Source organism: Canis lupus, chromosome 15 (assembly GCF_048164855.1).
Source record: "Canis lupus baileyi chromosome 15, mCanLup2.hap1, whole genome shotgun sequence".
Classification (NCBI taxonomy): Eukaryota; Metazoa; Chordata; class Mammalia; order Carnivora; family Canidae; genus Canis; species Canis lupus.
In genome coordinates this window covers 53,983,761-53,997,170 of record NC_132852.1, presented here as the reverse complement: position 1 = coordinate 53,997,170, position 13,410 = coordinate 53,983,761, and the positions used below count along the sequence as shown (strand labels likewise).

Below are 13,410 nucleotides of genomic sequence, written 5' to 3'. Positions count from 1 at the left end.
TATGACCCAGGTACGAGTCGTCTGTGAACGAGATCAATATCTGGAAATATTCACAGAGAGGAGAGTAGCATGAAGAGATCACGGCTTCCTCGTTCTCCAATAATTGCCCAGTCTTGGGAAAACTTGGCAAGTCTCTCCTGTGGGAAAATACCAAATGAGTATTACAGTAGAGTCTCATGTAGGGTGTAGTGGGGCAGAAGAGGACCAATTCATTTTTCTAAAGCAAGGAAGATTCACTGTCTTTCTTGGGAGACACAGAAAACACCCCTGCCCCTAAAGTAGTTTGCTACTTCTTTAAAGAGAAAAACTCTATACTTTCCTATATAAAATGTTCTTATACAACACCGGGTTTGTCTTTAACCCATCCATCAACAAGTCATCCCGATCTTGGGATTCCTTTTCCTTTTGCTGCAAGACAACATTCTGCAAAGTGTTCTCCATGGAACACTGACCCTGGGAGATATTCCTTTACTAAGGGGCAGTGGAGTCAAAATCTCCAGGAAACTCTATATGCGATTTCTTGCCCGTGAAGATTCATCACCCACAGTAGCATGAGCTCATGTGTCTAACCTAGTCTTTTTTTTTTTTTTAAGATTATTTATTCATGAGAGACACGGGGGGGCGGTGGGGTGTGGCAGAGACACAGGCAGAGGGAGAAGCAGGCTCCATGCAGGGACTCATGGACTCAATCCCATGGGATTGGGACTTAATCCCAGATCCCAGGATCACACCCTGAGCCGAAGGCAGATGCTCAACCACTGAGCCACCCAGGCGATCCATCTAACCTAGTCTTATGAGTATTTCCAAAACACACTGAATGATGGACCTCCACTTTAAAAAAAAAAAAAAAAAGAAGACTCCTAGTGACCTTCAGTGAGAAGAGGTTGCTTTAAGAGAAAGAATGTTATAAAAATGCATAGACTTACAAACCCATTTGTAACCATTAGAGATATGCAGTATACCCAAATTCAAGAGTTCAAGAGCAGAGTCTCCTGTTCCTTCTATCAGCACCGAAAGGGGAGGGAGGGCCCGTGAGTCTGAGAAGGCTGGGTTGGCTCGGCAGAAGAGGGAGAAGCATATATTTTTTTTAAGGGGGTGGGAACAAGAGGAGGGGCATTGTGTTTATATGTATTATAAGACCTCCTTGGCTTCCTGAGGGCCAAGTTTCTTTAAGATCAGACCTTATCTCTTCCAGGCCTCAGGCCCATGAGCATGTGACAGTTTTAATGGCCACAGTGGTAGCAGCCGTACCTAACATTTATTAAGTGTTGTGTGCTAGGAACAGTTAAGTGCTTAACATGTATTGAAACTGTAATCCTTTAAATAAATCTATGCAGTAGGTTATATGATTTTTTTTTAGTAGGTTATATGATTAGCCCTATTTTGTCCCTATCCCTATTTGGTTGAAGAAACTGAGGCCCAGGGAGATTAACCCATCTGTCGGAAATTACACAGGAAGTAACTGGTAGAGCCAGGCTACAACCTCAGGCACGCTAGTGTCAGAGTGTGCAATCTTCTTCTCTGTGCTAAGACTGGTGTCATGCAAGGGGAGGGGGGGCCTCCTGTTGTGCACCTGCGTTCAAGATGATTCTCCACCACTCAGTCTAGGGTAGGGTAGTTTGGAGTCTGGATGGCTTGTTAGAGTGCTGGGCCTACCGCCATAGTTTTTGGTTCATAGGTCTGGGTCCAGCCTGTAAATTTGGATTTGTTTTTCTTTTTTAAGATTTTATTTATTTGAGAGAGAGAAAGAGAGCAGGAGAGAGCAGGAGAGATCACAGAGGCAGAGGGAGAGGGAGAAGCAGACATGCCATTGAGCAGAGAGCCCAAGGCAGGGCTTGATCCCAGGACCCTGAGATCATGACTGGAGCTGAAGGCAAGTACTTAACTGACCGAGCCACCCCAGCTCCCTGAGAATTTGGATTTTGAACAAGGTCTTGGGTGATGCTGATGCCACTGGTCCAGGGACCACACTTTGGGACCACTAAGTCAGGAAAAAGGTTTTATTAGAGAAAGGTGAAACTTAATATTCGAAAGTTCAGATGACAGAGGAAAAAATTCACATGAGCAATACATGCGAAAAACGCTCAATTTTGCCAGTATCCAAAGACTTGAGAAATAAAAACATAGTAAGAGAACATAATCAAATCAGCTGAGTTTTTGTTTTTTGTTTTGCTTTGTTTTTTGATGGTTATTTCCAAAACTAGTGAAGGAGCAGTAAAAGGGACCATCCCACGGACTCCAGGGCACGTGTAAGCTGGTGTTTCCTTCCAGGAAAAGTGATCCTCAAAACATTCATACCTGAAATTTAGTAACTTCCTTTTAGATTAAGAAAGGAACTCCACCTGGGTACAAAGAGTTCGCATCAAGATGTGTGCATGGTGAAGGGTGCCTCTGTGACGTGGCTGTTGGAGGGGGAGCCTGATACCTGGTGAACACGGCTCCTCGAGCTGAGAGGTCTGAGCTTTCAATGGAGTGACTGAGGGTGTTGAGAACTCATGACTCTGCTCTGCATCCCCAGAGACCACTAAGGAGCCCGCTGCAAGGACCAGGAGAAGGGAGCTGGGGGCTGGCGTGGAGGGAGCAGGGAGTAACTGTTTGGTGAACGTTCCTTGTAGAGGCAACCGAAAGCCATGTGTCAGGGATGACCTGGGCTCAGGTGTCCCAGAAATAACATATGTGCGTGTATGTGTGCACGCACAGGTGTGTGTGTATATGTATGCACGCATGCATATGCGTGTGTGCCTGTGTACAAGCGTGTGTGTGTAGTGACCACCATTATACACAAATACATACGGTACCATCATTGCCTTGTAGAACAGGGGTCCCAAACTTTGGGGAGTTACAAAACAACCTAGTCCCTCTTGCTGCTCACTGGGGTTCAGACGGAATCAACAACAGTATCCACAGCGGGGGAGGTTCCACGTTGGCCCTGGGAGTCAGAATCTCTTGGGGGAGAGGATAGAAATCTTTCAGTATGTATATATGTAGGTATTTATAACATATTTTATTTACTTATTCATGAGAGACACAGAGGGAGAGGGAGGGACATAGGAAGAGAGAGAAGCAGGCTCCCTGTGGGGAACCTGATGCGGAACTGGATCCCAGGACCCTGGGATCATGACCAAGCCAAAGGCAGACGCTCAACCATGTAGCCACCCAGGCATTCCGGAAAGCTTTTGGTTTATTTAAAATTTGCTCAGATGGTTCCTATTCATCAGGCTGGTGAGACCCTTGGGTTAGGGCAGAGGGCCTCTGTGTAACCTTGAGACAGAGCCAGGGGAGGGGAGGGGTACAGGTGGTCCAGGAGGAAGGGAGCAGCCTAGGGGGCATGGCCAAAGAGGAGGTGACAGCCTGGAAGTGCTGGCCCTAGTTGCAAATAATCCAAATTCAGACAAACCAGAGCTGGCCTGCTGTGCCTCCAATATGCTACTTTCACTACCTGATTTGGAAATCTGAGTGTGCAGATATAATTTACTAAAATTTAGATTTAGGACAGGAAGTGTGCGAGTGTGTGCGTGCATGCGGAGTTCAACTCTGAGCTGCCCTTGGGATGGTAAGGCACTCCGAACCACGGAAATGGAGCCTCATAGAAGTTCTGAGCTAGAGGGGCACCAGGGTGGCTCAGTGGGTTAAGCTTCAGATTCTTGGTTTTGGCTCAAGCCATGATCTCAGGGTCCTGGGAATGAGCTCTGCACTGGGCTCTGTGCTCAGCATGGAGTCTGCTTGAGATTCTTTCCCTCCGTCTCCCTGCCCCTGCTCTGCTCTCTCTCTCAAATAAATGAATAAAAATCTTTTAAAAAGTTCTGAGCTAGAGCTCTGGACTAAATAATCATCTTATACACTTATATACACTTATACACATCTTACACACTGAAGCTCTGTGTATGAGGAGGTCACCCAAGGACTTTATATAAATCGTATCTACCTAGGATGCTTTTTTTAAAAAATGGTGATATTTCTTCCTATCAAAAGGTGTGCTATCCTCCTGGTTAAATCCAGTGATTTGTTCTCGGGGAGGAGGTCAACCTGCAGAACTGTTGATTTTCCCAAGTTGCCAGTGGTTACAAAAGCTTGCTATATAGGGCTTTAATGGCGTGTTCTGCAAGCAGAGTGGACAGGACGGAAAAGATGTGGTTGATAAATTGAGAGTAAAGAGATTAGGCCCGTGTGGACCTAATTACCAACTGCAAATGGCCCAGCTGGTTGACAGCATACATCTTGTTGTGTTACGTTAATGGGGCTAATTGGGGCTCTTCCTGCCTTAACTTCCCGTCAGTTGTCCTGTGACTTTGGAACCTGTTAAAATTTGTTAACTCTTGTCAATAATCCCTTGGAGGGAGGAAAACTTCTAGGGCCCCCATGAAAGCTGGCCCTGTGAGCCAGTCATCTGAGCAACTTGTTCGGAAATGCCGTGTGACTAAGAGGGAAGAGTTGGAACAGGTGCTGGTAGTTTCCACATAACACTACTGTTCTCTGCTATGACCCAGGACTTAGGTTTTACGTACTTCTGCACTTGTAAATTCAAAATGTGTATTAGTACTTGGCAATGAAAATACGCAGGGGGCCTGGGTGGCTCAGTAGGTTAAGCAGCCAGCTCCTGATCTCAGGGTCCTGGGATCGAGCCCCACATTGGGCTTCATGCTCAGCATGGAGTCTGCTTGGGATTCTCTCTCTCCCTCTGCCTCTGCCCCTGCTCGTGCTCAATCTCTCTCTCAAATAAATAAATCTTAAAAAAAAAAATAAAGAGAAATGGATGTATGCGGGTATCTGGTGGATCCTTGATAAATGGATGAATGAATGAATAATGTGTTGCCATTGCTCCTGAGCAGCATCCTTGGACAACCCAGCTCACAAGGGGCTTTGACAAGAGTCCCAGAGCATGGAGGAGACGGAGGCAAAGGTGGGTGAGGACCCTGCCCGACCCAGTTTTCTCAGGTGATGAACTCAACATTCAGATCTGTAAAGTGGCAACTGACTGGGGGATGTGGGGTACAGAACACCCCCCATCCCTTGCTGCCACCACAACTCTCTGGGGTTCTCTGGGGGAACACAGATTCTGAAAGCCTCTGTGGAAACTGTATCTCAGCTGAAGGATGGTGGCCTCCTCTTCCTTCACCCCAAGTACAATGCGAGGTCCTCCGCTCCCCCCAAGTGGTAGATAGGAGACTCTGAAGCTGGGTCTTTGGAATCTTGTCATTTTTATTTCCCGTGAGCACTTACTGAGACCTAAGTGAGGATCCAAGGAATCATGCACAGTCACATCTTCTTAATAATTCCCTCCATGGCTTGGGGGTTGGGCCTAATTGCAATCAGACTCCAGGACTAACTGTAGTCACAACCTGGGAGTTAAGTGAAAAGAACTCTGGCCCAAGCTCTCCCCGTGGAACAAGGTTCTGCTGTGTGCCCCAGACCCGGCTGTAAGAAGCGGCAGGTGTAATGCAGGTCCGGGAGGCAGGGATGGCTCCCATATAGCTGTTACATCTAAGTGATGTCGGGTTTGGTGTGTGTGTTGGGGGTGGGGGGGGGAGCATCCCTGTGGCAGTAGCTCCAGGACACAGAACAGCTCATCCGCAAGTATCTGTTGGTGTTTATGTTTACGGTAGATGCTAGGAAGATAAAAAGAGAGTAAGATATGGTCCCTGCTCTTAAGGACCTTTAATAAAATCTAAAATAAAAAGATGTTTTGAAAAAGCTTATCATCTAGTTGGGGATATGAGACATCCATAAATGAAGAGTTGAGGATAAAGTAGAAAGAGCACCAGACTGAGGACCAAGAGGCTGGGGTTTAATGTCAACCCTGAACCCTGGCCCCTTTGGCTGGAAGATCAGAGGTGGAGCAGAGGGCTGTAGGGTCCCTCCCCCATCTAGCAGTCATGGGGAGAAGGGGGAGGAACACCCAGTGGTAGGTGGTAAGGGTCAACTCTGCCCAAGACAATCAAGCTGGGCCAGGGAAGGTTTCCCAAGGAATCCCAAGGATTCTGAAGGATGAACAGGATTTCCCCCAGGTTGCACACAGAAGGGGGTCCTCCCCTGGTCTGGAGAGTGTCCCTCCTCCATCCTCAGCGCCCCCCTTGTCCCAGAGCTCAACGCAGAGACGGCAAGGCATGCCTACGTACCACTGCCCTGTGCCTCTCACCTCCAAAATGTTCCCTGCTCTAGCCTAGTCCAGCATCTGTCATTTCCCACCTAAGCTGCTCTAACAGGTAACTGCCAGCCTGCCTCTGTCCTTGCCCCCAGAGAGTAGCCAGGGCTATTTTTAAAATTTCATCAGATCGTAATTCTCTCCCCAGCTCAAAACCCTCCAACAGTGTCCTATCACACTCAGGATGAAACCCACACTCCTTACCCGACTGGACCCTGCCTCCCTATCTGGCCTCATTTCTCACCTTGACCCCTTCAAATGTCATCCTCCCAGAGAGATCCTCCCTGGCCTCCTTCTAAAATAGTGCCTCCCCGGTGGTTTTCTGGCTGTTGTCTCTGCTCTGCCCCTGGGAGAGGGAGTAGAAGAGGCTTCCGCCCTCTCTCCTCTCTTTGGCCAGAATAGCCCCGCTTTCATCTGTGTCCCCACGAAATTTCATTTGAAGAAAGGAGTCCAGTGATGTCAACATTTCTGAAAAGCACCGGGCTTGTCCATTCGCAGGGGGACCTCAAGGTGTGCCATTTACAGGGACTGAGCTGTGGACAGCAAAGTCCGATGGCTGCTCCCACAGTTGCACGTCTACGCCTTTGGCAGGAAACACTAATCCGTCTTGGGGCACCCGGGTGGCTCAGTGGTTGAGCATCTGCCTTTGGCTCAGGGCGTGATCCTGGGCTCCCAGGATAGAGTCCCACATCGGGCTCCTCCCAGGGAGCTTGCTTCTCCCTCTGCCTGTGTCTCTCATGAATAAATAAATAAAATAAAATAAAGCTAATCAGTCTCAATTCTCATTGCTGCTGGTGCTAGAAGGGGCCTCGGACTCCTAGTCAGCCCCACCCTCCAGGCAGCCAGCTGGTTGGAAGGAGAAGTGACATCTGACTGCCCTTCCCTGTGCCAGGACCCTCCATCTCGTGACCCTTCCCTGTGCCAGGACCCTCCGTGCTGTGAGCCCTCCCTGTGCCAGGACCCTCTGTCCCATGAGCCCTCCCTGTGCCAGGACCCTCCACCCCATGAGCCCTCCCTGTGCCAGGACCCTCCATCCTGTGACCCTTCCCTGTGCCAGGACCCTCCGTCCTGTGAGCCTTCCCTGTGCCAGGACCCTCCGTCCTGTGAGCCCTCCCTGTGCCAGGACCCTCCACCCCGTGACCCCTCCGTATGCCAGGACCCTCAATCGTGTGGACTCGGAGCTCAGGAAGTCCAGCTCAAAGAGACAGCGCCACCCCATGGAGCTGCAGACTGAGAGAGCCTGTGCTGTAAGACCCGCTGGACAGAGGCCTTAGGGTCCAAACCCCGGTAGGGTCCCCGCTGGCGAACCCCACCCGGGAGTGGGAAGGACGGCAGGGAGAGGGAACCACGTCAACATGATGCTTCCTTCTGGTTGCTCAAACCCGCCACCTGCTTCCCTCGAGGGCCCTCCCCACTGCAGCCCTTTCAGGACTCACAAGCACGACGTCACCCCGCGTGTGTCCCGTGGGCCCGGAGAGGACACGGCCCACCTGGCCCACCAGCTCCCCATCCACTCCTCCACATCGCGCCGTCCCTAACTAGCGCTTCCCGGGTTGCCAGATATTAGACTCCCGCCCCCCGCCCCGAGTTTCAGCTTCCGGCTGCTGGACCTCGTCCCCCTGCTGGGGATCCCTTCCCTCCATCTCCAGTGAGGGGCTTCTCATCCGCCTTTCTTTCGTCTCTGCAGACCCGACGTTCCCAAGCTCTCGCCCCACTAATACCCTCCCTGCGGGCGGCCTCACCCTCTTCTCTGACTTGAGCTACCACCACTACTTGATTGATTCCTAGGACCCGTGATATCCTATACTACGTCATTACCATTACGTGTCCCCAGCCCCCAGGGACACAGCTGGTCAGGGTGTTCCCCGGCTACCCGCAGGTTTCCAGCGCTTTCCCCATAAACCCCACTTCCCTTAAGCTCCTGACTTCTTTAGTCTTCCCAAATCTTGCCTCCCTAGTTGGGGGGGTCATCCATCCTAGTTTGCCTGGCAGTTGGGCATGGGGGTGAAGCCCTGGAAGGTGGGATTTTCATCCCCAAACTGGGAAATCCTGAGCTACGTGGGACTACCAGGCACCCTTACAGGTTCCTTCACTGTCCTCCTCCCCACTCTGGTGCCAAGCGATGGTACTGTGACCGTGACCAACTTACTCTTGCTTGTAAATCCATTTAACCATCATGCCCTCACCCGGTGAGGATGGAGACCTCGATGTCTGGAATGCGTTGCTCATGTTGAGAAAGGCCACGCTGGGGTTGCACTGTTTTGGGGGCAGCTAACTCTTGTGTCACCCTGAGATGTCACCAAGGAACACTTAATCGCCAGGCCCGCAGTGGTCCTACACCAGTGCCACCTTAAACCTCCATGAGTTTTAAGCCGATATTCAGAGTTCTGGTGTCAACCCCATCCCTGCTCAGCTCAGCACACTCCCGGAGCACGGGCTGTAGGTGTGTAAGGTATGAGCAGGGCCTCCTGCGTGGCTGCTGCTGTATTAGCACACACAGGAGGGGAGGGGAGGACGTGTGTCTCTACCCCCTTTAAGGATGATCAGAGAAGCCATTGGCAGTAACGCTCCAGCAATGGGCCCTGGGGAGAGAGACAGCATCAAAACTGAGGCCTCAGATGAGGCAGCAGAAATGCTCTTCCTAATTCAAGAGGCCGCCAGCCAGGAAACCGAGGCCCTCGAGAAGATTCTCACAGGAATCCAGGGCAGTTACATATTGTGTGCACAGGCACTCTCCCAAATATCTATTCCTTATGTGACCAAGTGGTGCCCAAAACTCCGCTGGAGTATAATTTCTGCAGCTTTCTAGGGCATGAAATCCATCTGCATGACATTTTCTGTTCCTGGGAATGAGGACTGACGTCTTGGTACCCCTGGGCTCTTGCACCTTCGTTCCCTAGTCGCTCCGGGGAGAAAAGGCCTCTGTTCTGACCCCAGCCCACCCCGCGTGCTGCAAAGTGGTGACTGCAGACCTGCTCTTGGGGGTGTGCACGTCAGGGATGTCTAAGGAGCAGCCCAAGTCCTCCCTCAGACACTCCCCTGTTAGCCCTTCTCTCATCTTTAAAACCATAAAGAAGCAAATCGACAAACAGAAAAAGGATCCCTCCTCCTCCAATGGCAACTGCATCCTAGGAAGCTGATGTATACTAAACCCTTCCTTTGCTGAGATTAAATACCTCGGCAGCATTTAGCTCTCAAGAGCACTTTATAGCTTTGCTCAGACCTGTGTGGAATATAAATTACTGTTGAATTATACACTATTGCATCAGCAGCAGCCAACAGGCAGGCCACGTGGGGTTTTACATTCGAGGTGCCTGAGGGGTTTGTTGGGATGAGGCATGGAGCGGTGGTGACAGGCTCCGGAGAACACACCACAAGGCATGGTGCCCTGAGTTCGGACAAAACCATCCATCACTCTGCAAACTCTGCAAACGCTCTAGGCAGACACACTGCAGGAGTGCTGCCACGCAACACCCCCCTCCCTCCCCGGCAAGCGTGCGTGTGTTCCCAAGGTTGTGTCGACGTGCTACAAGGCTGCTCTATGTCTGGGCCCCGGTTATGCAACATCCCCAACTCAAGCACTGAAACGGACTGGCCCATGCATACAGGTTGGCATCGGTCCTAAAGACAATGCTTCCAGATTCCTAACCTAGAACCTGGAGCCTTATGCTTTCGTTTTCACATATCTACAGGGTGGTCACCAAATCTGAAAGCACTGGTGTCACGGACCGAATCGTGTCCTTGCAAAATTCCTACAGTGAAACCCTACCCCCCGTGCCTCAGAATGCGACTGTGTTTCAGACAAGGCTGTCACAGAGCTGATAAAGTTAAAAGGAGGCTGTTGGGGGGGAGGTCCCTAACCCAAAGACATACAAAGAGACACCAGACAGCTGCACACATAGAGGGAAGACCATGTAAAGAGACAGCAAGAGGGTGGCCGTCTGCAAGCCGACAAAGAGGCCTCAGAGGAGACAACCCCGCTGACGCCTTGATCTTGGACTTCCAGCCTCTGGAACTTTGTGAAAATACATTTCTCTTGTTTAAGCACCCAGTCTGTGGGATTTTGTTTTGGCAGTCCTAGCAATGTAATGCAACAGGTGAATACGTAATAAATGGCTTATTACCGTAACATTATAATCCACGATAAAATAAGACCATCTATGTTTCCAGACTTTATGGCCACCCTGTAGCTAGAAGAGGCATCTCAACATAGCCATATAAAACAATAGCTGCTGGGCATCTCCTGGGTTTTTTTTACCCAGCTAGTCCTCCTCACCTATGTATCTATGTTTATTCCCACTCAATACCCATCAATCCATTTATTTTGGGGGGTATAGACTTAAATTTGATTACAACCTCAATGGGTCTTGTGGCATCTTCACCAAAGACAGAGCCTTTGGAAACTTGTGCAAACATCTCAAGGGCTAAGCAAATGGAAGAGGGCATTGGTGGTGTTCAAGTGCTTCTTGTGATGGGAACTTACTAAGGTCAAAGGACCTTTTTGTCCTGTGTCCTTGACTGGAGTTGGACTTTTCTGTTCTCTACCTATCTACACAGAGCCTTGATGGTCTAAGCCAAGTCCTGTCTCCCAAGAAGCCTTCCCTGAATATGCCCAGCTTAAGATTATTCACAATTTTTCTGAATTCATAAAACTTTCATGATCGGGAACAGGTCACCTGACAATTATAGGGACCCTCTCTCACTCTCTGTTTTAGTTTGTGTTCAGCTAGACTGTCACATTCTCCAGAACTGGCATGGCAGTGATGTCTCCTGCATCACACACAGCACTGAGCATGAACTCCACGCCTCTAGAAGAAATGGACTTCCAGGCTAAATGGCTTTCAAGTGAAAATATGGGCTTTGAAACCTGGAGGGGAACCAAGCTGACACCATATCTGGTCATCCCATTATTTCTTCCTCCTCAATGGTTCTGTGATTGCTGAGGGTTTGTGCACCTGCACACGTGTGTGCCCATGTGCGCATGTGTGCCCATGCAGGTACGCACCTACCCATGTTTCATTGGGCACCCTGGGTTTCAGGAAGCATTTTTACATTCACAGAAATTCTGCATTGGAATAATACGCTCTCTGCAGGATTATTTTGAAAAGCAGTAATAAATGTGAAAAGGCTTATAGAAGTTAAAATTGCTTTCTATATGTAAAGTATAATATTAGAAATGGAAGGCTTTAAGTGAGGGTGAAGAACAACTGTTCTGGAAGACAAGGAGAAAATGCGGTTGCTGTTACCTCTCCATCACCCACTCCACATCCCCCCAGCCCCACCCAGAACTCTTCATTCTGTGGACTTTGTTGAATCAGAACCACAGGATTTGGAAGATCTCAGATCTCAGAATACATTTCCAAGACAGTTCTCCTCAATGACGGAGCTTATCTTTGGGCTCAGAGAGGTTACAGCCTCCAGGAGGGGTTAGATGATGTCACTGGTGGGTTTGTGAAGAAGCTTGTAAACCTATGGTTCAACCAGGATGGGTAAAAGGAAGTAGCCCTAATAGCAGTGTTGGGAATTGCTATGTAATAGAAGTTGGGGACTTTTTGTAGGTGCTATAAAGCTTCTGGTTGGTTCCTCTGGCATACAGGGGTGGCATCTAGAGTTCTCCCAAACTCATTTATTAAACACCTATCATATAGTGGACTGTGAGAGTTATCTTTTTATCATTTTTAATGATCATTTTTAATCGACACAGTTTCTTCTTTTTTTTTTTTTTTGTAAAAACACTACCACAATTCTTTCCCATAGGGAAGTCATTCTGAGACCCCAATGATTAATTCAGACATATGTACCTGATTCAAGCCAAGTCTCAGGTGTTTTAACTTCTGTACCTCTTAAGGCTGTGATTACATATGCGTGCATATATGTGCAGCACAGAACACACATTATATAATGCACATAGTAATCTCTGGTTAAATAATTTTTAGACTATTTTTTAATAACAGGACCAGAATACATTTTAGATTATTAAAAAAAAAAAGAGGTCCCAAAGCATATGTGACAGAGCAAACATCTGATTTTGCCTTAACACCTCAAATTGTTTTGATTGCAGAAACATCTGAGAACTATCCATTATATTTGCTCCCACTGTCCCCATTAAAAAAAAATCCCCCCAGAAAAAGCCACCACTGGCCCACTCCACTTCTACCCACCTGCCCTGGGGTATTTAATGTTTCATGGAGCAAAAAGTTGGGAAGAGGGGAGGAGGGTGGTCTGGTGTGAGCCATGAGCTTTCTCTATGGTGGGCATATATGTATGGGTGAGAGAGTCCTAGAAAGACAATGAAACAAGAGTACAGCATCACGTCTTTCTCAATGTGAATCTCTGGAGCTTCCTACCCATCTGGGTCTTGGTTCAGAGCTGAGAGTTGGTGGGATCCAACTGGCTTCTTAACTAAACCGAGAGTGGCATCTACAGCTGTGCAGAAAGGAACATTCTCAAGCTGTGAACAGTGAGCTTCCAAGAGTAAAGCCACTTAGCGCATGCCATCTTCCTGCCACTGTTTCTCTTTTTCTCTACTTCCTTTTCTAGGCCAGCCCTTTCTGTTGGATGACAATGGTCTGTAGAGCAAATGTGGAGAATCTCTAGGGTGGAGGGCAATCTTGTCCCGAGTTTCTTGCTTGAGGCAATGCTTGCAGTCATTCAAAACCTCCTGCAGACCATGTCTGACACTACAGCTTCCTGAATGCTCTGGTCATTGATCTTCCTAAGTAATAGACAAGCCACATCACCCCCCAGGGCCAGCATGAAGCCCAGCACAAGTAGTGTCATCATTACCTACGAATTCCTGTCTTGGTAGTTTAAGGCTCTCTGGCCCAGAGGTACACTAAGGCAGCCTGCACCAGCTTCCTGGTAGAACTGCGGCCAATGGGGATGTGCAGAGTGGGAAGAGAACTCCACCAAGAATCAGAAAATCTTGAGTTCTTGTCCCATTCCTGCCCATGAAGTGGGCAAACCACCTCATCTCTCTGGCCTTGATCCCTCAACCATACAATATGGAGAGAAGGACCAGATCCGCTCCTTCCAGTTAAGTAGAAGGGACCAGTTAAGTGGAGGGAAGGACCGGATCTGGTCCAGGTAAGTGATTCCCTGACTCTCCACATTGGGGTATGACAGTTCCCTTCTCTCTGAACTGCTCTAGGACAGGCTGCCAGTTATTCTGTCAAACGTGAGCCACCTGGAGAGAAGACATCGCTTCTCACCTCCTGACATGCACAGAAGGGCTGGTGGATGAGACCATCAGATGCCATTACTCGACA

The 13,410-nt window shown here is 49.0% G+C and overlaps 1 protein-coding gene across 1 annotated transcript in view; it reads right to left on the bottom strand.

The window, feature by feature from the left end:
* Nucleotides 1–13,410, bottom strand: part of TMEM178B (transmembrane protein 178B) — a 344,335-nt gene that overhangs the window by 9,904 nt on the left and 321,021 nt on the right. The gene's annotated exons all lie outside the window — the stretch shown is intronic.